This window comes from Anser cygnoides, chromosome 3 (assembly GCF_040182565.1).
Source record: "Anser cygnoides isolate HZ-2024a breed goose chromosome 3, Taihu_goose_T2T_genome, whole genome shotgun sequence".
NCBI classification, from domain to species: Eukaryota; Metazoa; Chordata; class Aves; order Anseriformes; family Anatidae; genus Anser; species Anser cygnoides.
The window spans coordinates 110397878-110424336 of record NC_089875.1 but is presented as its reverse complement, the minus strand read 5'-3'; the positions used below and the strand labels follow the sequence as shown (position 1 = coordinate 110424336).

Here is a 26459-nt window from a genome sequence, read left to right as displayed (position 1 = left end):
TCAAAGCTGTAATGAGCCTGGTAGCTGTGTCCTGTCCATGACCCAGTTAATTGTCTCTATAGAAATATATGGATAACTCTGAAATGGTATTTAAGTCTTAATTTAGGTGCCTGTGAATTTATGGAAGGTGCTTGCAAGCCTGCTTCTGTTTCTAAATTAGCCAGTGAATATGTTATAGTTTTGCATTAATTGTTTATCTTCTGTTTTCCTTTGTGTCCCTGTGTATAAGGAATAACACCCTTAAAAGGTGTTTTGGGGAAAAATACTGTTTAGTACTCAATAACATCAGTCATTTAATCTTTAATTTGGTATCAGATATATACCAAGCCATAACCAGAGGAATGGAAAGATCCTACAAAATGACACTGCAACACTGGTCTATTATCTTCATGTTTTCAAAGCCATGTAGAAAAGTTCAGTTGCCTGACATACATATGGGATCAAATTCAATAATTCAAATCTACATTTTATAGTGTGGCCTACTGGGTAATGAAAATTTGACTGGATGATTTTGTAGTCACGGGCACTTGCCCTTCTTTTACATGGGGAAAAATAAAGATATTAAAAAATGTTTGTATATTTAAACTTACTGATGATGTGATGAATTAAAAGAAGAGTAAGATAGGATATGTGCAGTCCCTATAGATTATCTTTTGTATGTGGGTTGGAGACTACTAGGCTTTTTAACAGTTTCTAAATGTGCTAAGAAATTCCTCAAAATCTGCTGCTAGTCTGTTGACTACAACTTCTTGGCCAAAGATACAGATGGACAGATTTTTTAATACCTTCAAGTAGCATTTCATGATGATTCACACCAAGAATAGGAAAAAGAAACATAATATTTGAAACAGTTTAATATCTTTATGGTTTCTCACAATCCTGGTAACATCAGGGTTAAGACAAAAAAATTACCTGTTTGGCTATGCCCTTGTCTATCATTCTTGATTCTCTTGCCTGCTGACTGAACTTTGAATGGTTTCCTCTACTGTATTTTAATCAGAGCCTGCACAGAAAAAATATCTGCTGCTTCTTTTCTCTCATCCTTCGTTATCTTCTTTTTGCCTCCTGTACATGGTTTCTTAAGCTGGAGGCTGTGATATTTAGTGAACAACCTCAGTCTTTTGCTGACAGACAGATCAGATCGGCTGCAATCTTTCCAAAAGCACTGCTTGTTCGTTTATATGCACCACAGCCATCCCTTTCTCAGCAGACTAGATCAATCTCAGTGTTACGGAGATTATATTGCTGTCAGTAAGCCTTCAGCTTTTTCCTCACTTTGCTGTAGCACAAGGCTACATATTGAAGACTAGATGAACTTGACATTTCATGTCACCCATTCAATATGCCAAAACGGAATTTTGCTTGAAGAAAAAGTGATTCAGATAGATCATTATGTAGTTACTGGAAACAGTCCATCTTCTGTGTGATCTAGTTAAAGACAAAGGTTCTCCTTAAGTATAGGTGTCATTGCCCAAGAATTCATTTAATGTTTTGCCAAAACCAATGTGCAAGTCTAATAAAGTCCTGTGGGCAACATTTGGTAGAGGAATGGGAAAAACTGGGAAATAGAGTCAGGTTTTCTGAGTTATGATCCCAGCTGTGACTCAGTCTGTGCGTGTGGCTTAATCTGTCACAAAATATTTCTTTCTCTTCATCTTGGAAGCTGCTGAGATTCTTGTAAGCTTCTATTGGCTTTTGATGAGAACTAATCTCATCAAAATCCTTTGAAATTATGTTTTAAAAAATAAATGTTTTAAAAAATAAAATGATATATAAATTTACCTTATTTATCTTCCCAGCAAAGCTGCATAAACACTTGTAGCTTTAAGTATTTGGTCGCATGAGATTAGGAATAGATGATACAAAATATAAAGCTTAAAGCAAACTTCAAAATGGATATTTTTTTCAAAATAAACATCACATTTCGTTTTAAAAGATCTGCATATTGGTAGTATAGCTCAGTGGCTTATTAATAATTTAATGGTTGCTGGATATTTTTTTTCTCTAATGAAAATCAATCCTCTTCCCCCCCCCCCCCCCCCCCCCCAAAAAAAAAAAAAGGCAAAAAACCTTAAAGATCAGTAGTCACACCTATGGAGTTAGGTATTTAAAAAAAAATAAAAATAGGCAAAATAATGAGAAGTTTTGCCCAAGGCAATATATAGACTGAATGATTTCCAGAATGGTTAAAAAAGAAATCAGGATGTGATCAGAAGTGAAAGCAGCACTTAATTTACAGTTATTCACTCTGTAAGACAGTATTCTTTATTATTGCATCTTCCACTTTCTCATGGCATTCCTAATGCCCTAATTTGCTCACTTAGTTTGACTATTATGTTCTGTTTTTGAAAAGTATGAGTTGGAAATATGATCTTTGTTTATGTGAGTAGCACAATTATTGCTTTCAATGTGCCCATTTGAGTCTGTAAAAATTTCCAAAGTCAAATGCAGATCCAAGATCTATAACTAAATTTTGCATATTCACTTACTTTGGGTGGATGTGCAGGGATATGAAATGCATCCAGAAACATGGGGCAGATCATGATTGCCTGTGGACTTGGGGATGGGGGGATAAATGTATGGTTAAAATTGCCCTAAAAGTCAGAGGATACAAATGAGATATTAATGAAAGTCTGGGATGGGCAGTGTACTAGCCATAAATAGCTGCTGCTGCTGTTTGACAGTTCGCTTGTTTGTATTGTGATTAGCATTATAAATGTCCATACATTTCTCATCAGCAGTGTTACTAGGCAGAGAGCATGTCTTCATTTGTATTCATAGTCAGGTTATTACCTTTTGTCATGGGATGTGTGGGTTTTTTGTTTGGTTGGTTTGGTTTGGCTTTTTTTTACCCTTCTCTCCACTTTATTTTCCATTCTCTGCTTCTTAGCTCTTATTAGTCTGTCTTCCCTCAGCACTTTTTTCTCTAGAACAATTCTCTATCCCTTTGGAAATTCCTCCTATTTCTTTTTGATTTGAGTAAAGGCAGCATTTTTTCAACAGTCAATGGTGAAATTCATTGCCAAAGACAATAATTGAGGCCACAGAAGTATGTGGGCCAGATGTCTGTCCTCCAGAGCACCTGACATGTATATGGTTTGGGGTTTTTTTTGGTGCTTTGCAGCAGTGGAAATTAATCTGTGAGCCAAGTACTGAAAGAAATGGGAAAAGTTAATGCTTCGTTCTCCGTTAGAATTGCTGGCAAATATAGATAGAAGTAGAGCCTTGTGATAACAAGAAAATTACAATGTTTCTGTGAGTCTGTCCACATCTGAGCATGAAATATGCAGTGAAGCATAGCTATAACCACCAAGGAGGGTCAGGGACAGCCATAGGAAGGCAAGTCAAAGTGGTCACAGTAACAAACCCCAAGTCATAGAATGGTCTGGGTTGAAAAGGACCTTAAAGATCATCTAGTTTCAACCCCTCTGCTTTGGTCAGGGTTGCCAACCACTAGAGCAGACTGCCCAGAGCTGCATCCAGCCTGGCCTTGAATGCCTCCAGGGACGGGGCATCCACAACCTCTCTGGGCACCACCTCTCATATGTGCGAGTACAAAGCAAGAATCATAGAGTAATAGAATCATAAAGTCATTCAGATTGGAAAAAACCTCTTAGATCATCCAGTCTAATCTTTAACCCAGTACTGATAAGTCCACCACTAAATCATGCTACTAAGTTCTACAGCTATGCATTTCTTGAAGACCTTCAGGGATGGTGACTCAACCACTTCCCTGGGCAGCCTATTGCAATGCCACACAAACCTTTCAGTAAAGAAATTTCTCCTAATATCCAACCTAAACATCCCTGGTGCAACTTGAGGCCATTTTCCGTTGTCTTCTCATTGGTGCTTGGAAGAAGAGACTGATCCCCACTTTGCTACAACATCCTTCAAGGTAATTGTAAAGTAAAATAAGGTTTCTCCTGAACCTCCTCTTCTCCAGGCTAAACAACCCCAGTTTCCTCAGCCTCTCCTCATAAGACTTGTGTTCTAGACCCTTCACCAGCTTTATTGCCCTTCTTTGAACACACTCTAGCACCTGGATGTCCTTCTTGTAGTGAGGGGCCCAAAACTGAACACAGTATTCAGTGTTCTGGAGTGCAGCCTTACCAGAGCCAAGAGCAGAGGGACAATCACTTCCCTAGTCCTGCTGACCCTTCTATGTCTGATACAAGCCAAGATGCTGTTGGCTTTCTTGGCCAACAAAGATTTGGAGTTTAAGTGGAGAATTGTTAGAGCCACCAGAGGGATGAGCTCTCTTCCAGTGCACTTGAACCTACTTGACGGATCATCCTAGGCATCACTTCCTTGTGCTTCCCTTTGTACTGACTGCACATAATATTATCTTCAAAAACATTTGCAGAATTATGTCGTCACTAATTATAGAAAGCTTCATATTTGTTATCATTTGTGAAATTATCTTCAGTTTACTTGTACAAATAACTCTTCTCTCTCTTCCACTATTTTTCCTTAGTGTTTATGATATGATGAAATCATATCATCATCAGCTGATGAAAGGTAAAAAGCATGGAAACCTGCAGCTGTAGACATTAGAAAATACAATTTATGCAGAAACTTCAGAAAAGTTTGTCTTCTGTGCTAGCATCTGTTTTTTTTTTTTGCTTATTTTGCATATTAAAATTTGATCTAAGAATAACTGATTGGACACTAGGTATTTATTTTTTAATTACACACACATGTTTTCTTGAAGGTAGAACTTCTCATTCAACAGCTTATACTCACCGTTTTTCATTTTTCACACCAAGAGATTCTCAAAGCATTCAACACAGTCATATGTGTTTCAAATGTGTTTCATATGTGTTTCAAAACAGCACTCTGCAGTAGCCTGGTTTGACTGTGAGATATTTGAGATGAATTTGCAGACATGAGCTCAATTGTCAGAAATTTTAAACTGAGATTTTCTGTTTAGATTGATAACTATAACTGGCTGAAGAAAGATGGGGAAAGCTGACTAGTCTTTTTCTGAATTTAATTACTTCCATGTGTGCTGAACTCTGACAGTTAAAGGAGGATTTTTTTAATTACTTTTTTTTTTTTTATACATATATATGACATTATGGCCTATGGTAATAAAGCTACTCTTAGAAGACAGAAAAAGATGTCACAAAGGAAACAAAAAATGAATTTAATAGAATAATAGCAAGTTAAGAAGACCTCTGAGTTCATGTGTTGCATAGGTCTGACTGTGTGAATAACTGGAGAGCATGTTTTATTTTTTCCATGGTATGCATTTACAGGAATTATATGAAAATAAAGAAACGTCAGTCTGTTGAACTCTTGCATTGGTGACTTCTTATCTGTGTGAGAATTCCCATCAAAATGAACAGGAGCTAGCTGTTGCCAGTATTTAATGATAGGGCTTGAGATACAATCTCAACTTTTCCTTCTTTCCACAAGCATTCAGCTCTTACTTGGATTTGACTCAGAGCATGATCCTTTGAAACTGGTGACACTGAATACTTTCTCTTGTTCCCCTCTTAAAGCATGGCTAATGGATGCATGTGTATTTGTCTAAGCTATTACACAAATACAACTAGGACATTTTCAATTTAAGTGTACATAATACATTTGGCTTATATGAGCCATTTCAAATAAACCAGAAGAACTGATGGAGTTGCAATTGTCAATCAAGCCATTAGCTTCAGGGGAATTGCTCACTGAAGCAGGATGAGTTTTGGTTTCCACTGAGGTTTCCAAAGGGAATCTACGAGCAGCTTGTCTTTCACTGAAAGAGCCCTCCTGGTGTTCACCAGTCCCTAAGCTGCGCATGTTGAACTCGTGTTCTGCAGTGCTTAAAAGCTGCAGTGCTACTTTGAGAAAAGTACATATTTGGTATCCATAAATTATGCTGTTCTTATTAACCTGCTTTAAGTTTTGAAATTATGCTTCAGGTATATGAAATTATACAAAATCTTTTTTAAAATTACAGACTGTATTCCCTCAACTATGCAAAGCAGTCCTTGCCTTTGGTGTAGTTGATTTCATTAACTTCTTTGACATATGTAAGTGCTTGTCATTGTAAGAAAAGTTTACAGATTAGAGTTTGATCTTTTTGTAGAGGTGGAACAAAATCTTCACTTGTCCCACTTGCAGCTGAAAGAGGAGTTATATGCAGGTGGCAATCCAACTACCTTCTTCATCTTTGGTTTGTTTATTCACATATTAATTTGCAAGTCATCCCTAAGAGGGTCTGCAATCTGAGTTGCAGAGCTTGTGCCTCTGTTGCATTTTAACCTGTGCTGACAGAGCTGACTGCCACACAAAATGCTGTGGTGTGCCTGTGGACCGTAACATCTTATGTCTACGGATGAAATACTACATAGGTCAAGGCTGAGAACATTATTATTCTTATGCCATACCATTGCAGTTCAAATCTGTAGATGCAAAAGAATGGAAAAAATCACTTATCTGCCCAAGATGGAGCTTTAGCACACATATAAGCTGAAAGATCTATTTTACCTTTTTAGCATCTGGCTCTTCGTCAAGTTGCTGGTTAATATCCAAAGAAATGGAAATGAAACATACAGAGCTTTCATTATGAAAAGGTATTATATTTCAGTGTTGTGCATCAATAAAAGTATACAAATATCTCTTCAAAATCAATGTCTTGCAACACCAGTTGTTCAAGAACCATGGCATTAAACAAATACATGACAAACGTTACTTAGAATGCTTTTTTTCCCCATGCGGTTTCTTAGTTTGTATGTTTATACTGTCACAAATGCCACTAACTTTGCCTTACAGCTAAAAGATACAATGAAAGTAGACTTTGTTATCTGTCTCAGCAGTTCTTACTGTAAATTATGAAACTCAGTCTTTCACTGACAATAAATTTGCTCCATAAAAAGCAGTGTGGTAGCTGTGCCTGTGTTACCAATGTTAAACACTTCCATTTCATAATGATAACAGAGAAAACAAAATTAAAGTTTTATATTTTATATTTTGTAAAAATGTACACGAGAGAGATTGATGCCATAGGAAAGAAAAGCTATGGGAAAGAAAAGTCAGCTAACCTCTGTGCAGACAGTAAGTTACAATTTAGACAGCCCACTGCAGCAGAAGATCAGGTTCAAGACCATCTAAGGACACTTAAGGTGTGTAAGTCCATGGGTCCTGATGGGCTGCATCCACAGGTCCTGAAGGAATTGGCAGATATAGTTGCTAAACCACTATCCACCATATTTGAGAAGTTGTGGCAGTCCAGCAAAGTTCCCACTGACTGGAAAAGGGGAAACATAACCCCCATTTTTAAAATAGGAAAAAAGAGAAGACACGGGGAATTACGGGCCAGTAAGTCTCACCTCTGTGCCTGGCAAGATCATGGAGCAGATCCTCCTGAAGGCTCTGCTAAAGCATGTGGAAAATAAGTAGGTGATTGGTGACAGCCAACTAAGGGGAGATCATGCCTGACAACTCTGGGACCTCTAAGATCATCCAGTCCAACCTTTAACCCAGTACTGACAAGTCCACTACTAAACCATGCTACCAAGTTCTAAATCTACATGTTTCTTGAAGACCTCCAGGGATGGTTAGTCATCCACTTCCCTGGGCAGCCTATTCCATTGCCACACAAACCTTTCAATAAAGAAACTTCTCCTAATATCCAATCTAAACCTCCCCTCGTGCAACTTGAGGCCATTTCCCCTTGTCTTATCACTTCGGTTCATGAACCTTCTCTCTACTTTTCAGGGTGATACAAAAATTGTCAAATTCTAATGTATCATTCGCAGTATCTAACAACACCTGACTTCTGCCTCAAATGCCAGGCATGCTTTATGAGTGTAGGCTCCAGGAGAGGGTAAAACAGAGCTGTTCCACTCAAGATCAGACCAAAAATAAATAAATAAATAAAATGTAAAATATAAAATAAAAAAAAAAAAAATGTGGGTTTTACCACAATTTGATTCCTGGCTTTTATTTTTCTTCCAGAAAAGTCAGGCCATGGGGTGTAGCTCACTTTAGACCACCTCGTGGAACAGTATTGATGCTGAACGGTACTGGTCCTGCTCTGGACCTCATACTGACTGTGCTGCTTCCTTTATTTTAGATTTATCATTGGTAGTATTTTGGGAATGCCTATAAAGCTGCATGATCTCATAGCTATAAAACTTATGGTCAATGGTTATAAAGCTGCATGAACTTCCTGGGACACAACATCAGAAAACAGTGTTCCTTCCCTACCAGAGGGAGAAAAGGAAATCAGAACATCAGTTAATGCCTGGTAGAAGTATACTTACATCATGATAGATTCTTTAGTAGTATCATTTTATTTTATACAATAAGAGTCACCATGTCACAACACAAGATTGTTATTATGCAATGCCAAATTCTCAAGCATATACCCATAAATACTTGAGGAATATTTGTTGCAGCACAGCTCCCCCTAGGCAGGAGCAGAGCAATTTTATATTCAGTAGCAAATAAGCTGCAATCTCCAGAAATTCACATCACTGTAAAGGGAAAAGTAAAGGGGGAGGAGGGAATATATTATTATTGTTGCTATGGAAACTGAACAAAGAATAACTACTTGCCAATTTTTTTTCTGGTTCCTCCTGCAAATGAGACTAAAATGCTGAGATTTCAAGGACAAGAGTTGCTGTCAATAACTAAATATTTTGTTATTCTGGGATTTACCAGCATATTACCTTGGAGCTGTTTAGTTTCTAAATGCTAGTGAATTCTTTTTTACTGAAGGGCAGTATGTTTTAAGTACATGAAGCATGCTGTTATGAACAGGCAATTAATTTCACATGGGTAAATCGATTGAATAGTCGATCTGGTCCTAAAATTGGGGATGTATTCAGTGCATTTTATATATATCTGTAAAGACTTTTCTATAAAAAGAAGAAATTTTGAATTTACAGGTATGCATCTCCCTGCACAGCACCTGGGTACTGTAAGAAATTAAACATTGTTATTTAGATGTTTATCCCCATTCAGTTATAATATAGTAATTCCATTTGCATCTGTGTAAGAGGCTATTTGTGAGACTCTCTATACCTCTGCCTCCATTGGGCTTATGTGGCAAGGTCTTTGGTAGCAGGGGGCTGCAGGGGTGTCCTCTGTGAGCACAGCACAGCAGCTGCCCCATGTCAGATCAGAGCCAGCTCCAGCCAGCTCCAAAAGGGACCTGCCACCGGCCAGAGGCAAGCCAGGAAACAATGCTGGCTGGGTGGGCCTCTGGGAGAACATATGGAAGAAAGGGGGGGAAAAAGCTGTTGTGCAACTGCAGCTGGGAGAGAGGAGTGAAAAAATGTGAGAGAGCCAGCCCTGCAGCCCCCAAGGTGAGTTCAGAAGGAGGGCAGGAGGTGCTCCAGGCAGGGAGCAGCAGTTCCACTTCAGCCAGTGGAGAGGCCCCTGGTGGAGCAGGCTGTCCCCCTGCAGCCCATGGGTCCCACACGGAGCAGATCTCCACGCTGCAGCCCGTGGAGGAGCCCCCGGTGGAGCAGGTGGATGTGGCCTGGAGGAGGCTGCGGCCCATGGAGAGCCCCCGCAGGAGCAGGCCCCGGGCCGGAGCTGCAGCCCGTGGAGAGGAGCCCACGCAGGAGCAGGGGGTCTGGGGGGAGCTGCCGCCCGTGGGGGACCCGTGCTGGAGCAGTTTGCTCCTGGGGGATGGACCCCGTGGTACGGAGCCGTGTGGGAGCAGTGCTTGAAGAGCTGCTGCCTGTGGGCAGCCCCCGCAGGCTCAGTTCGGGAAGGACGGCATCCCGTGGGAGGGACCCCACGGGGAGCAGGGGCAGAGAGTGACCGCGAAAGAGCAGCGGTTGACAAAGCATCATGGACTGACTGCAGCCCCCATTCCCCAATGCTGCTTGTGGGGAGGAGGTAGAATAGATGGGGAGGGAGGTGTTTTTAGTTTGCTTTTAGTTCTCACTGATCTAGTCTGTTATCAATAAGCAACAACTAACTTTTTTTTTTCTGAATCTTTTTATCTCTTATGCTGAGTCTGTTTTGCCCACAATGGTAATTAATGAGTGATCTCCCTGTCCTTATCTGCATCCAGAAGCCTTTTTTATTCACTATATTTTCTCTCCCTATTCTGTTGAAGAGGGGGAGTGAGAGAGCAATGTGGTGGAGCTGACCTGGCCATCAGTGTTAAAACACCACACTGACTCATACATATTTCATCTCTAAAACGGACAAGCAGCCAATCTCTTTCTGCCAAATAATAACTTAAGTCATGCAATATTATTTTAATGACCTGTAGTTTACAACTCATCTGGAAATGAAGATGCAGCTGATTTAGGGTATAGAGTATGACCTTAAGTATGGTTTCAACCATGTTTTCTCACTCCGAGCATGGTAAGTGAAACCTAAAGTTAGTGAAATGAAATGGTCACAATCATTACTCAGACTAGAATTTGTTATTTGTTAAAGTTTAGAATAGCATAGGCAAAATTAACCGCAGGAAAATATATATATATATTCTACAGGAAAAAAATATCTAGAATCTTCTGGTGACCAAAAGGTGATAGAAGTAATTTCTCTTTTCATTTGTCTGGGTTTACAAACCAGAGGTGGAGACCTTTCTTTATTCCAGTTCTTCAGAATGCTTTCTATTGGCAGCCAGCATCATCTTCATCTTACGCAGTCTGTTTAAGGCAGGTATTTTCCCATGTAATTCTCTCTGCTAGATGTTAATTTAACTATCCTCCCATGTACAAGAAAAAGAGATATAGTTTAAATATCTCTCAGCTATAATTCATCTTACAATATCTCAGTAACATGAATATCCTGACTGTTAGGGGTGGAGAAGGAAAGAAAGGCAAAGGAGTAGAACAGGTGCTGAATGTCTTTTAAACTTGAAGGACTCTTCAATTATGAAACATAAGGGATATTAAAGAGTTGTCCAAGGATCTCTTCAAGCAGATTAGACATATAGAGATATAGATGATATATAGATAAATAAATATAGAGATATATAGGTAGATTAGATAAATAGATAGATAGATAGATAGATAGATAGATAGATAGATAGATAGATAGGTATCAAGGTCTGAATTCTGATAAACTTGAATAAAAAACACTGATGGAAATCACAGATGGTAGAGGAGGCAACTCACCATCAGCAATGTTCCCTAGAAAGAGATGATGATTTTCCTACAATTTCATTTCTAAATTGTCTTTCAAGTGCATCTCGGGCATAATGATTATGATTATCTGGAGGAGGAGATGCTATCATTCAAAATAGTAGCAGCTATTAATAAAATAAAATTAAAAAAAAAATGTTAACACTTAAATTCCCAAACATCAATCTGATGAGGTTCTTTCCTTTTGAAGAGGATTTCGTAAATTTCATTTACAAAATTTGATTTAATTTCATACAATTCAAACATTTGATTCAGTCATTCATTTACAAGAGTCTATGTAGTTTCTAATACAACCTTTAATTGAACGTTTTTCTAAATATGATCTAAATATGATACAGTATAACTGTATGACCCTGCATAATAAATATGACCCTGCATATTTATTATATATTTTCAACATACACAACTCTAAGGTATTTTCCTGTCAAGAGTGCATAGTGCTGGAAATACCCTACTGTTATAGTGTATAGCATCAGAAAGACTGTTCTTTGAATTATAAGGAGTTTCTGAATGTATTCTTCATTATTGTCTCAGTATAGAAGTGAATGCAAATTGCACCTCTACATTTTTGTTTGCTTGTTTCTTTTTGCTTTTGTTTTCTTTGCAGTCTAATTAGGACAAAAATCTGCCTCACTTTTGTCACTCTATGGCCATTGACAGTAGTGAGTCAGTCAGTCAGTTGTGGAAATCTAAATGAGTTATAAAACCATTTAATTGCAGCATTGCAGAACTGCAAGAGTAGGTGGATACAACTATGAATTTCAAATGAACTAATGGGCTAATTACCTCATTATCTTATTATTCCTATAAGCTAAATACAGTATCTCTTTGCCATATATAAAGCTGTGTCTTAAAGAAGTTTTATCATATATCTCGTCTTTTCTTTGTTTTCCATTTCTTAGTGAATTCAATTCATTCTATTTTGACTTGACAGTAGTAGAATACACCAATATTGTATCTGCAATTAATGACAGATGTGTGTGTAACATATGGGGTCAGGCCAAGCAAATGGTACAATTTAGTGATGCAAGTAATAGTGGCTGTGCACTAAATAAAGATTCTTTCTTGGCTCTACTTGAATAAGTGGGGCTACTCTTGAAATGCCAAGCTTTTATTTGCAAAGTAAAAAGGCATTGAGAAGGGGAAATCTCTACAATCAGCAGAGATATTTGCAGCACAAATCAGCTTAGCTTTGGCATGCAGTGAGTGGACTTGATAATCTCTGCAGCCCTAGACATAGCTCCACTGAATTTGTCTATGATCCTTTCAAAACTAATCATAATTTTGTGTACTACAGAACATGTTCATTGCATAGCGTCAGCTCTCTCCAACACAAAAGTTCAGGTGCATTTTTGGCTCAGAGAAACTCAAGGGTAAAATGCTTGCTATTTGTAAAGCCAGGATTACACCCTGCATTGTTAGATGTTTGTAGTAAAGTAAAGATTTCAGTAATGTTGTTTTGCAGTGATTTCCCTTAGGCCAAATTTCTTTTGAAAGAATATGATAGCTTGAAGAGTAGTCACAACTTACAGTGGCATAGTTATGTTTTTGAAGGTATCATTTATAGCAAACTTTCTGAATGAAACAACCTATATTGACAACCTATGTTTAACAACCATTTGACTACATATGTGTGCTAAAAGTTAGGACCTGGCATACTATGTTCTAGCCACATATATAACTATGTTCTAGCCACTTCATACAACTTTCTATTTATTTTAGCTGATGAGCACATATTAATTTCTTATACTATGCCTTGGTCAATTATACTATAAAATAAAAGAGTAAATTCTACATTTAGGCTTCTTCATGTAAAAGCTAGTATTGAGAAAAAGAAAAATAAGATTATGTGATACGATAGAAATGCACAGAAAAAAAGATACATATGCACACATACATATGCACATTTATATATTTTTAAATGTGTTAATTTTTTACTTTTTTTAAGTATTATCTTAAATGTCTTTGCATTTTTTTCATAGACATTGACTGTCTTAATCTCTGTTTAACAGTTTGAATTGTTCATATCTTCAAGTTTTATGTTTAATGAATATTGTTTCTAGATCCTGAGTATATAGTTATCAACCAGTCATTGGAGCAGGATTTAGTCTGATATTAAAGCACTACAACTGGGTAATATGTAAATTACAATGTGTAATATTGCAATACATAAAGTGTACCAAGGCAGGATGGTCTCCTGTGGCAGCTGGAGACTATGAGCTCTACTAGGACATCTAAGGCAAGACCTAAAAGTAGGTTAAGATGTGACATTAGTTTTCTTCATTCCAGTCCCTGAGCAAAGATGTTCTGTAAAACAGGCTGTAAAACAAATGAATCTGAAATGAAGCAATGATGACACTTTCAGTTAGAAGTGTTCAATAATTCATTTAAATGCCACTCCCCATCTCCTGAATAACATGTACTTCCCTCTGTAACAGATATAGTGGAACCATGGAGGAAAATTTTCATTGAGAGTTCTTAAAAAGGTTTAAAAAAATTAGCTAAATCATTTTTCACTGAAAAATGGGAGGTTTTGCATGAATATTCTATTTTGATAGTATCTGCTACAGAGAACTGGCAATACAAATTATTTCAGCTTTTTTCTGTCTTGAAAGATATTTGACCTTGTTGCTTCATCCTGACTTTTCCACTCCGACATTTCAAACGTCTCTCAAGTGAAATGTCTGATAAATGTGGATCACTTTCTTTCCTTTTTTCTTATCTAGCAAAGTTAGATTCTTTTCACTTTTTTTCTCTTTAAGGATAAAAACTTTGAAACCAGTGCTTCCAGTAGAAAGAACATTAGCTTCTCTAGCTGTCACAAATCTTCTCTGCATCTGTGCCAACACTAGCAAATTGAACCGGGCATGGGCCTGAGCACCTCCACATGGTCATTCACACTTAAACTGTTGTGGTCTCTGGCATGGTTCTGGCTCCAGCCTACTAATACTCACTCAGGTGCTTCAGGTAGGCTTCCGGTTTAGCACCTTCCAGGAGCATGAGCCACAGAAAGTTTGGACTCGACCCTTCTCCTTTATGGGAATCTGGAAGACCAGCTGTAAGGACAAAGGCTGTGGCATGATCTCAGACATGCTTATTTGTGCAGTTATAGCAAACAAGAAGAGAGGGAACAGCTACTCTTGGAAACTTCCTTATAGAAGTATAATATTCACTAGATAAAAAATTGTACTTCTGTTACAAGACTCACAATATTTCACTAACAGTAGTTTGACTTTTTATGAGACTGAACAGCTCTATGCACCTTCTGCTGTCTAACCACATTGCCTTGCTGGGGCCTGAATAAAACAGAAGCTACTCATCACTGGACTCAGAAGACATTTGTTCTTCTGTGTGTACATGAAACCAAAAGACAATGGTATGAGGGCTATATGTGCTCTTGGAGGCTTGATTTGTCACATCAAACAGGGAAGAAAAAAAAGAAAAAAAAAAAAGGAATCAAGAGAACAAAAGGATATTGTTGTGTTTTAAGTAATTTGTCCATGTTTTTGTTTGTTTGTTTGTTTGTTTTCGTAGTTCTTTCTAGGTAGCAATGTTTCTGCTATATCTCAGGAGCTGGACTCGATGATCCTTATGGGTCCCATCCAACTCAGGATATTCTATGATTCAATGATTCTGTGATTCTACAATTCTTATTTTTTTCTCTTTCATACCTATTGATTTGGCCTTTATCACTTGGAAGGAAGTTATGCAATAGTTAGTGTCCTGCAACAGTTAGCAAGCATTAAAGTCTGGTATTTTATTATCAATATTCACTACACTGTTCGGATAAGAAATTATTGTGAATATAGCGCTGTGTGAGGATATTTACTACAAATTACTGCTCCATGCATGAGGTTACAAATGCCAATAAGATACTGGGGGCTCAAAGATAATGTTCAGCTCTCTGCAGCCAACAAGTAAGGGTCAGCTGAATAAACGAAAGGCAGATCAGTTTACATCAGACTGATAATTTCTATTTCATTTGACATTTTGTCCCTGCTGAATTATGCACGTTATCTAAATTATGTAGAATCTAAGAAACTTTCTTTCATTGTTTCTTTTCATCTTAATCAAAAATATTAAATCATTTCCATGCAAAAGAGTGGAAAATGTTCATTTGTATTGAATAGATCATGCTAATGTAAGTAAAAACAAGAGTGGAAAAACCTCCCTAAGTTGGCTTTTCTTCCTCTCATTGTCAGCACATTTTACTTGCAGATGCCTCACGCAGATCTTAGTTCTATTCAAAAGTAGGATCAAAGGATCAAAACAGGATCAAAGTAGTTCATCACCATCCATTTCTCTTCACTAGCTTACTCAAGGTTGCTGTTGTGTAAGATCTGCTTCCCCTGACTCCCGTAATTCCCTTCACCCCAATAAGTCCAACCTACATATGTCATATGTAAAACCAAATGGCAATGTGGAAGGTTTGCATACTAAAGGACTTTAATCACACATTCATTAATTACATGACTTTCCTGTGCTGTGGGGGAGATGGTGCAGTGAGGGAGAGCAGCTGTACAGGTTAATGTCTTGGCTGCCTGCATGACCTCCTTGGTCCATGGGAGAGATGGCACAGTTTTGGAGGGGGGCTGGGCAGCTGTTACAGTGGTTCCTGCTCTGCTGTGCATTGTTCTAGTGCTGGGCTGTGAGGTTTTCCTGGGCTTCTCTCCACTCTCTGGGCTTTTTGGAGGATGGAAAGATACTGATGAAGGTGTGTTGGATTTACTTCCCTGGAGTTTGGTTTGTGGTTTTTGGGTTGTGTTTTTTTTTCAGTCACCATTTTTTATCTCAGTACTCTTAGCTTATTCTTACTCATAGGACTGGCTAAAGAACACAGAATCACAGAGTCACAGAATCACAGAATGGTTAAGGTTAGAATGGACCTCTAGAGGTCATCTGGTCCAACTCTCCTGCTCAGGCAGGGACCCTTACAGCAGGTTGCCCAGAACCATGGCCAGACAGCTTTTGAAGATGCAAGGAGGGAGACTCCACAACCTCTCTGGACAACCTGTTCCAGTGCTCAGTCAATCACACAGTAAAGAAATGCTTCTTGATTTCCAGGCAGAATCCCTTGTGGTCTAGTCTGTGCCCATTGCCTCTTGTCCTGGCACAGGAAAAAAATAACTGGCTCCATCTTTGCATTCTGCCTTCAGGTACTTATACACATTGATAAGATCCCCTCCTGACCCTCCTCTTCCCCAGGAGGAACAGTGCTAACTCTCTCAGCCTCTCCTCAGAGGAGAGGTGCTCCAGTCCCTTGATCATCTTGGTGGCCCTGCATTGGACCCATTCCAGTAAGTCCATCTCTCTTATACTGGGGGGCCCAGAACTGGACACACTACTCCAGGTACAGCCTCATCAATGTTGAGTACAGTGAAAGGATCACCTCTTTTGACCTGCTGGCAACACTTTGCCTAATGCAGCCAAGAACATTGCTAGCCTTAGCAGCAAGGGCGCATTGCTGACTCATATTTGACTTGGTGTCTACTAAGACTCCTAGGTCCTTTTCTGCAGACCTGCTTTCCAACTGGATGCCCTCAGCATGTCCTGGTGCCTGGGGTTCTTCATCTCGGTCCAGGATGCTGCACTTCTTGTTGAACATCATGAGATTCTTGTTAGCCCCCCTCTCCTCCTCCCCAGTCAAGGTCCCCATGGATGGCTGCACGACCCCCTAGTGAGTCATCCGCCCCCCCAAAGCTTGTGTCATCCACACATTTACTAAGGGTGCACTCTTCCAGATCATTAATGAAGATGTTAAAAAAGACTGGACCCAGTGCTAACCCCTGGGATACTCTCTTCATTGCTGGCTTCCAACTAGACTTTCCCAATGACCAGTCCGGCCATTCAGCCAGTTTTTGATCCACTTCACTGACTCGCTGACTGCTCATCCATCACCTCACTGATGATCAGACTTTATTTATTTATTTATTTATTTATTGATGCTTTCTGATTTGCTTCACTGTTGTTGGTGCTCACAATCTGCTGGTTCTAGATACTTGAGGACATTTTGGGACTTCTTGTTAATATCCAAGCTGATTGCATAACTTGGTTGCCTGTTTCCTTGACCACACCACAGCTATCTTGTTGTTTGGGACAGAGGGTTTGATCATATTTTCGTCTAATTCTACTACAGCAAGTTGGTTAAAGTTCACAGACCTACACAAGCAGATTTACTAACTAGGCCATACTCAGGCTAATTGCTACAACATAGTAAGCACTGTTAATATTATAAATATTTTCACTGAAAGAAATTATATGGTTTTAAACTATTAAGAACTTTCACACTGAATTCAGTCAATTTGTTTCGTTTTGTTTTGTTTTGTTTTTTTTTCACAATCAAGGCATTAGAGCCTGTGGGTGAGGGGTTGTGTGTTTTTTTGTTAGTTTGTTTTTCTACAGCTACTGAGCTCTTTAGGATGCAGATAACACTTGAACCTTGGTTTCTAAGCCCCACAGAAATCAGAATTTGTTTCAAAGAGTTTTTTAACAAATCTTGACCACAAAAGAATGTGGTGGAATTCATATGTCATCATTTCTCAAAATGTGATAGTTAAAACAGTAGGTGATAGAAAAAAATGCATATTAATGGAGAATTAAAGTACTTTGGGCTTTTGAATACCTCTTTCTTTTGGCAGGAACAACATATATTTGATCCACCTTGGCAAAGATGAACAGCAGTATCTTTTTTTTTTTTTTTTTTTCTTTAGTCAGATATTTGCATCTTCTTACTGAGGAAACCTTAAGCAACTCCATTAACTTCAGGGGCTTCCAGTAAAGTCCTGAGCTCCACTAACTTCTTTAACTAGATCCCTACTGACCATAGAGGGTACTTAGGAAACTGTGGCAAAGCAAGGTTGTAACACAACCTTTTGTCTAATGCGTTTTCAGATAATCAAAGTATTGTGCCCAAGTGATGGTACACGAGTGTAAACAATATTTCTATGTATCTCATGCCTCATCTGTAAACACTATGTGGTTGTCTTAGACACCCTCTGGAATTTAAAATAGCACTAGAAGTCTCTGTTTGGACAACTGAACTAAGCCTGTAGTTGCTCTATAAAAAGATATAAAATCAGAGTTGTACTAGTGTTGCCCTGAATCCTAGCCATACTGATACGTGTTCAGACAGCTTGCAAATTGGTAGGTAAGACCCTGCACTTGGTCACAGAAACAAGATTACTCTTTGAAACCCTGGATTTATTTCCTTTGACACATACTGACTACTGTGGAGAATTCCTCCCTGAAGATGCTTAAATCAAAATGTCCATTTTTTCTTTCCCTTAAATCTTTATGCTATCATTGGAGCAACAGTTTTACAAGTAAGACCCATTGGGAACAGTGATGATGTTCCCTGACTCCTAAATCTCAAGGAGAAAACATCTGAAAACATATAGGTCATCCAAAAAAGCAGAGAACCTTGGCAGCTCCATTTCTATATTCTCATACCTAAATCTCAATCAAAATACATTGACCCCTGGTTTGTGAAGAATGTCAATGTCACTGACTGGGATTCAATACATAGATACATTTTACCCTGTCCTAGAATGAGGTTCAGAACTTCAGCCTGGACTATATTAAACAGTGTTTTTACTCCTTGCACTTGACTTTCAAATTCTAATGTCTTAAGTAAAGAGATTTGTAACCAAGGAAACATGAAGTGGTATTTCTCTTATTGTTCACTAAATTTGACACGAGCTACAGAAAGCATCTATCTATTAGCACTTTAAAGTAAAAATGTTTTCCTACTTCCTTTCCTATAATTTGTCTCTGCCTTTGATAAATGGCTTATAGCTTCAATGTCAAATATCACAGATTTACATGTCATGGTAGGACAAATTTAAAACAAACAAACAAACAAATAAACAAAGCAATTGTTTTCCTTAGTCTATATGAAGAAAGATTTATGATTTCCATTTCCTCCACAGATTAAATGTTTCTTGCAGAACCATAGCATATTCCCTAGCAGTTTCCACAGCAGAGGGCCATAATGGGGAGTCAGAGATTCCAGAATGTTATGATTATCTTTGCTTTTAATTATAAACAGTTTTGACAGCTTTCAGCTTTGACATTCTAACAAAACACTGATAAGAATATTTATGCTGTTATGATTGATGAACATAATCAGGACTGCAAAGACCAAAGTTAATCTTATAAATTAGCTACAGGCTCCTCTGTTCTGTTTAAAGCAATGTTTAAGATTTCTTAAGATTCTTTAGGATCTGAAGTAGACCGGAGCCAGGCTGAGTATTGAAGAGAGTATGAACATGCTTTTTTAGTGAAGAGGAGGTGATTAGGACTAACATATTAACGCCAAATGAATTTTTTGTTTCCCACTGCAGAAGAAAAAGTCACATTCTGCATGACTTACATACTTAGCACCACATTTTCAGTGTTTTGCTTTATGCTTTTGTTTTTCTTTCTCTATCCATGGAGGTCTGAGGTGTACCAAAAAAGACTATTCTGCTTAAACTAGAAGGATTACCTATGATGCTGTTGATGATGGGTATGCAGTTTGTATTGTAAACAAGAGACATCCAGCTGCCACTTGCAATGAAGCCTTTCTGTGAAATCTGTTAACAATTTGATTATAAAATCAAGGTTTTGAAATGTGAAGGCACAAGCAGCAATCAAGTTATTCAGTGCTTTATACAAAGAATACGTGCTTTATTATATCTATTACAGTACCAAAGTGATTGGTGATTAGCAGAGAAAGGAAGAAGCTAAACTTCATGCACATAGAAATTTAGATTAGATCAAAGCCTTCTGGTATAGACATACCAGATTGGCAATATGATATGATTTATGAACTGTTAATTAAATCTACCTCCTCTGTGTCAGATTGAATACATGAATATAAATGTCTTTACCTTGATAGCAGATAGCCAAGCCTTAGCTTATATAATGACTGTACATGGCATACTGATGAAAAACTAGACTTACACAACAAAACACTTTGTAAATATGACCCCAATAAAAGACAGTCACAAGCACAATAAATTTCCACTTCTGAGCTATTCCTAAATAAAATTGAGCATAATATTGATAAATAGTCCTTGCATTTTCTGTAGTCGTAGAATAAAAATAATGTTATAAATGCATTCAAAGATTGTTTTTTTTTTCTTTGCTTTTTTTTTTTTTAATTAAGATAGAACCACTATGGTAATTGCTAGAGTAATATGAATTTCTTGATTTTACTAGGCTGCTAAAGTTACCAAAAGTAATTCTGTTATTTGCTAATAATTCTAAAAGGTATTGAATACCTAATTTTTATTACTGTAATATAATGGACCTTATGGCTATGGTGTCTAAAACATGGGAGTTAGTTTGGACCAGCAAATAAAAGTTACATCTATGACATTGAATTCTATGTACTGTAATCTAAGAAATCTGTTTTGTAAAGTGAGCTGCATGATGGCACATTTCTCATCGACTGATCCGAAAAAAAAGAAAATTACTTTCACCATGTGTGTTATCTTTGTGCTTCGAGTTCTGGCAGCTCCAGGTAAAAATTCAGTACCATTTCAACAAATACTATAGTATTTTCTTCTGCATAGTCTGATCATCCAGTTCATAACTTCCAGAGTATACATAACATCATTAAACTCCATTACAAAGAAGCAGGAAAAGGTAGCAGTACAATAATTTAACAGTTAATATTCAGAAGACTATACTATAAAATCTTAGACTTTTGTGCCTTTGCAAATGCATACTAAGTCCTGATTTTCTTGTTCACTTGAGTAACTCAATTTTAATCTTTATGACAGCTCAGATAGCTAAGGTGACTTATTTTTGTGTAATATTCTGTATTTGCATAGCACCTCTCCTCAAAGGATGACTGTATGTGGTACCTATACATTGATTACATTTCTATCCTCTTTTCTTTTCTTTATCCCTCAGCCCTCATCATCATGGTCTCTTTTTCTTGTTGTCTACTGTGTTACCTCCTATTCAGCAGCATAGAACGAGTGATGCTGATGGCAGTATAATTGTACTATTTATAATTAATTACAGTGAAAAGGGAAAGGAGTATTAATAAATGCCAGTAAGGGGACAGGTGAAATTTAGAAAGCATTCTACATTTCTGGTTTTATTTACATTATATTTCTGTGAAGGAAACTTGAATATTGGTCACACTATAATTCACAATATTATGAGTGCTATTGTGTTTATTTATTTATTTTTATTTATTAGTAAAGGACAAGCTGTCATCCCAAAGTAATCTGGTAATTAATTCTAGAAAAAGGACGCAGGACAGAATGAAGAGTTCTCATCTAAATTCTAGCACTCTTCTTTTTTAATTTGCAATAATAACTTGGCTACTTGGCTATAACATCCTCTTAGTCTTTCCTGCTTGAGCTATTCAACTTTCTATGAATGTGCTCTTTGTATAAATGCTCTTTGGAGCAGGGATTGGAACACTGATGTTTGGCTTCTCAGGGGACTGCTCTGATCACCAGCCTCCGGAGTCAGACCCACGCCTCCCACTCCCACCTCAGAGTAGGACTGGCAAGGCTCCAGTACAGCCATTGCAGTCATTCTACAATCTTTTAGGCAGTATGAGAGGAACCCAAATATTCTTTTTGCTGGTTTTGGAAGGAAGAGTCTGGCTATGAATATTTAATCCTATGAGTCCTAGGTTACATTGCTAAAAAAAACATTTCAGTACAACCCACGTTTTTAAAAAAGCATGCACACTCATAAATGTACTGCATCTTTTCAAGACATTTTCCTCCTGACCTTCCTTGCACAAATATCTGCTATGATCTTTGTATGGAAAAGCAAACACAAGGCAGTGGATCCAGAATAGGAGGTGTGAATTCTGTAAGAATACCAGTTATTTCCTTGTTATATTTAAGATCTCCAAACGTTGTCATTCAAGAATAATTTTTAAATCTATGACCTTAAATTTTATAATCTCTTGATACATACTTATAATAAGGAGTAATCTTATTAAAAATCAGAAAGATTTTTTTAAATTCTTCATGTCAGAGAGGATCATTATGTTGAATCCAAAGCAATTACTCAAACTGCTAATAATCCATTGCTAATTAGTACAACATGTTTTTTTCAAGCATCTGGATGTGGGTGTTAAATCTCTAACAGCTGTTAGTGATTCCCTGCTGTATTCCTGTATTTTATTATTGTAATCCATGTATCTCTTGAATATTAGAAGCATTTTAATACAGTTACCAAGCAACTGCTCAAGACAGCTTTATTATATGCATGTTTCTTGCATGCTTCATGAGACTGCTCTGTGAAGAGAATTATCAAAGCAAGGGAACAGAAGAGCTAGCTGGAGAAGGAGATCAGCTAAAGGAGACAGCAATTTTGGAGGATTAATTCTGTGAAAATCACTTTAATAAACCTCAAAGACTCAAAGAGTGTAGAGGCTGTTAGCTGCCTACAGCTCCAAGCATCACACTCTGCTGTGTCAGGTTGACTGCAAGTTTTTTTTTTCCACAAATAAGTCTTTGAGGGACTTAAGTTATTCTGTCTTGGCCTTAAAACTCTACAGGTGTGGAGCATCCTTTCAAACATGCAACCTTTAGTACAAATTTAATGATAAAAAAAATAGTTTAAAATTGCAGGATTTGTATGTGTTGGTTTAGTGCTTCTCGTTTTCTTTGCAGTCCATTTTTTGCACCCTTTAGGTGCAAAACATCCGTACAACTCAACATATTTTTAGGCATTTTCTGCAATAATAAGAGTTTTGTAAACAAAGTTTACATCATATACGAAAGCTGGATATTTCCTGTAACCACATGATTTCTAGAAGCTGCAGTGTTTGGAGGAAAGCAGCTACATATATACTTCATATATATTTGCCAACATACTTTGATTATAGTTAGATTCTAAGGAATTGGCATGACATAGTATTTTTAGAAAACTGTGATTTATCAACACACTGTTGCTGGGGTTGTAACAAAAATACAATTTAATAAGAGATATGAGAAGGTGACAAATAATGTTCCCTTCTGAAAGATGAAGTGGTTCTGACAATGATGATACTAAACTGGACCATACCGTATAAAAGTACATATGTGAGACATGAAACCTTCTTCATTGGAAGGATTTTGTTTTTAAATAATTTTTAAGACAACATTTTCTTCAGTCTAGAAAATGCAAACTGAGTTTCTTTGTTTCAGTACTGCTTATTCCATAAGTGGTATAGTATTATAGCATGAATTCTCCATAAGGCTTTGGTTCTTGTTTTTTTTGTTTTGTTTTGTTTCATTTTTTCTTTCTAGAAATAACATGCATAAGAGGATTTGCAGGAGCTAGCATATGTCCTGCAGGGCTTGTGCTCAGGCAAAAATAATAAATCCTTCTGGATAAGAGCTGACGTGGAACAGAGCCATGTGTCTTTTCGCTGTAACCTCTAGGACTCCAACTTCCAGGAACACAGCTTGCTGCTTTGATAATGGGTAAGTTATCAGCTCGCTGTTACATACAGTTGTGTTAGGCTGTGCTAACTGGTTACGCTGCTAGCCTTGGAAGCAATACACATCCATTTGCATGTTGCAGTGATTGAACTCATAACTTATAGTCCAGGCAGAGCCGGCTCCAGTGTCTAATCCGCAGGTGAATGAATTCTCTGTGGATAAATGAGTTTGTCATTTATAAATGCTATGATATCCTTTTGTGTAGTTAATCACATGGGATGTAAACAGGCTGAAAAACTGCAACATCCATATTTCCCATTAAAAGGATGCTCACCTTAAAGAAAGTTAGAAGCTCTATGGTATATCATGCAGTTGGAAAAAATAGCTGTACAGTAACAGCAGGGAAAAATCTAATAGTTGTCCCAATGTATAATTCAGGGTCAAATTGATTTCAGATTATCTGTATGGAGAATACACATCAAAAGCTCTGTGGCAATCCTTTCTTGAGCAATCCAGATCTGAGAGCTGTGCTAACGGTTGCCCTAGATTGTGACTGGGGAGGAGGACTCTATAAAAGACAGGATGTCTTTCCCCACCCCCTTTATAATCAGTGCAGGAATAAGAGCAACAGCTGAGATGGCAGCATGCTTCATACGATGTAAAGAGCATAACAGACCTAGTAGACTCACACTGGAGCTCTTAATTTCTAAGTTATTTACAACATGCAAAGCCTGATTTTACACTACAAGGACACAGGAAAGATTTATTCACAGAGATGGTTTATCTGATCCACTAGTAACTGGCCACACAATTTCAGACATTAGCATTCTGCTTTTCCACTGCCAAGCAGTTGTGAAGTTATACCTGTCACTTGTGGGTCAAGAATCATGGACCTCAGGCATTATCGAAAAGATCTGGTCTTTGTTAAGGTCCACTGATTTTTGAAGAAGCCAGCAAAAGTCAGCACTAGACGGGCACAAAACATGATGATCATGCTGTTGCACACTTTAACATTTCTAGAATTACACTCACTGGCCTTGTCCCAGCCCCTGAGGAATTATGCAAGGTAGTAAAAATGATGTGGACTTCATTTCCTAAGGCTCCTCCATTTTAGCTGGAGAAGGAATATGGCACTGTAAATAGAGTATGTTTCTACTAACTTTGGTGGTGGTGGTGGTTTTTTTGTTTGTTTGTTTTTAATGTAATATCTAGAAAAAGAAACCAGCTTTGTGTTTTCTTTTGCATAATGCATTAACACCCTGTCACCTATAAATACTCAGAGTCAACCTCCTGTCATATTCCATTTGCATTTCTAGTTAACGTTTTCTTCCCCTTCTTTTCAGCACACTGTTTGACACTGCTTTGCTACTGACTTCCTGGGAGTTTGTCTACATACAAAATGAACTCAGTAGGTTCTTCTGAATCTTCCAAATTTGAAATATAAGTGTGTCCCATTTAGTTTGATTTGATTTCTGGACTAACCTGAATATGTGATAAAATACTCAGATGAAGATTTCTAAATAGATTGGTATTGAGGAATAACTACTGAAGATTAGATGCATACTCTACATTAATTCGAATTAGCTTTGTAGCTCAACTTTTAGAACAATGTCTATTGCTATTAAGACTCATCCTAGTGAATTAAGATGAATGATGACGAAATTATAATTCAAGTAAAAATATAACAACATCACGAACAAGTGCTAACACAGTTCTAACGTAGCAATCTTTTGAAAATCTACTTTAATTGTATTTCATATAATTCCCAAAAGCTATGAATGTTCCTGGGAATAGAAGATTTCTTATCTAATAAATTTCCTACTTTTTGCATGGATGGAATGAATGCTGCAAAGTGTCCAAGGAACTTCAGCATTGATCACTAAGGGCAGGATTAATATGCCTATTTATTTCATTTCATCTATTCATTTCACCTCTAGTCACACTGAGTCACTAACATAAGGGTCCCCATATCATTCCATCAACTAAAGGTGTAGTCTACAGGGTTTGAGTAGATAGAAATTGCCTCACTCAGTCTCTTCATTTCTCTAATGCAGGTTTCTGCAACTTTAAACCTTCTCAGCTCCGGTAGATTACCCTCACTATTGGGATATTGAATCCTCCTCCTCCACAGTGTCTTTATATACCCACACAGAAGAATAAGGTACATCCTGGGAGGAAAGCTGAGACATGGACCATCCTTTCCATGCTGCAGAACCGTTCATTTTCCCTGCCACCTTCAAAAATCCTCAACAGCGTCTCTCCAAGATAAATCCCAGGTAGGAGCTGGGGGGGGAATTTACACCCTAGGAGACAATATCATTAAGCCCACACCAAGTTGGGTTCTCTCTGACATTTTCCCAGTGAGTTCTGCATCTGCAAGCACCCCTGACTTTCACCCATACCATGGTGGCAGGCAGGCTACCTGTGTCTGCTGTCTGGGGCCATGCTGTATCTCACCTGCTGCAGGTTGAAGCAGGGAGAAAACTTGATAAATATGTTGTCTCTGGGCCATCAAATGCAGATATATGGCCTGGTGCTATGGTTTATAGGCATGTGTAGTCTGCCGTGGAGGGAGCTTGGTCAGGCCTGTAGCTTTTTTTGTTAAATAAATGAGTTTAATTTATTCTTTATTCTTACTCCTTCCCTTTCCCCCCCAAAAAAAATAAAATAAAATAAAATAAAATAAAATAAAATAAAATAAAATAAAATAAAATAAAATAAAATAAAATAAAATAAAATAGAATATCCACTCCAACCACTGAAACATTTGTTAGAATTGGCTTCAGTGACAGCAAATTACCTCAGTGCAATATATAAATTGTCAATGCAATTCCTAAAAACATTCTTAGCTTTTTTGTTGTTGTTTATAAAGTACATATGTATATGTATATTACAACTGAGCAAAGCTTCTGCCTAGTAAATAAAAGCATATTGTCAATGACAAACTTGTCAAAATCCCAAA

General features: G+C 37.7%; 1 long non-coding RNA gene across 1 annotated transcript; it reads left to right on the top strand.

Annotated features, from left to right (window-relative positions):
- The first annotated feature begins 20886 nt into the window (after positions 1–20886).
- LOC106030853 (uncharacterized) lies at positions 20887–26201 on the top strand. The gene is made up of 3 exons (XR_001203987.3): positions 20887–23539; positions 24841–24905; positions 25552–26201. It is a non-coding gene; the product is annotated as an uncharacterized lncRNA (long non-coding RNA).
- The last annotated feature ends 258 nt before the right edge of the window (positions 26202–26459 follow it).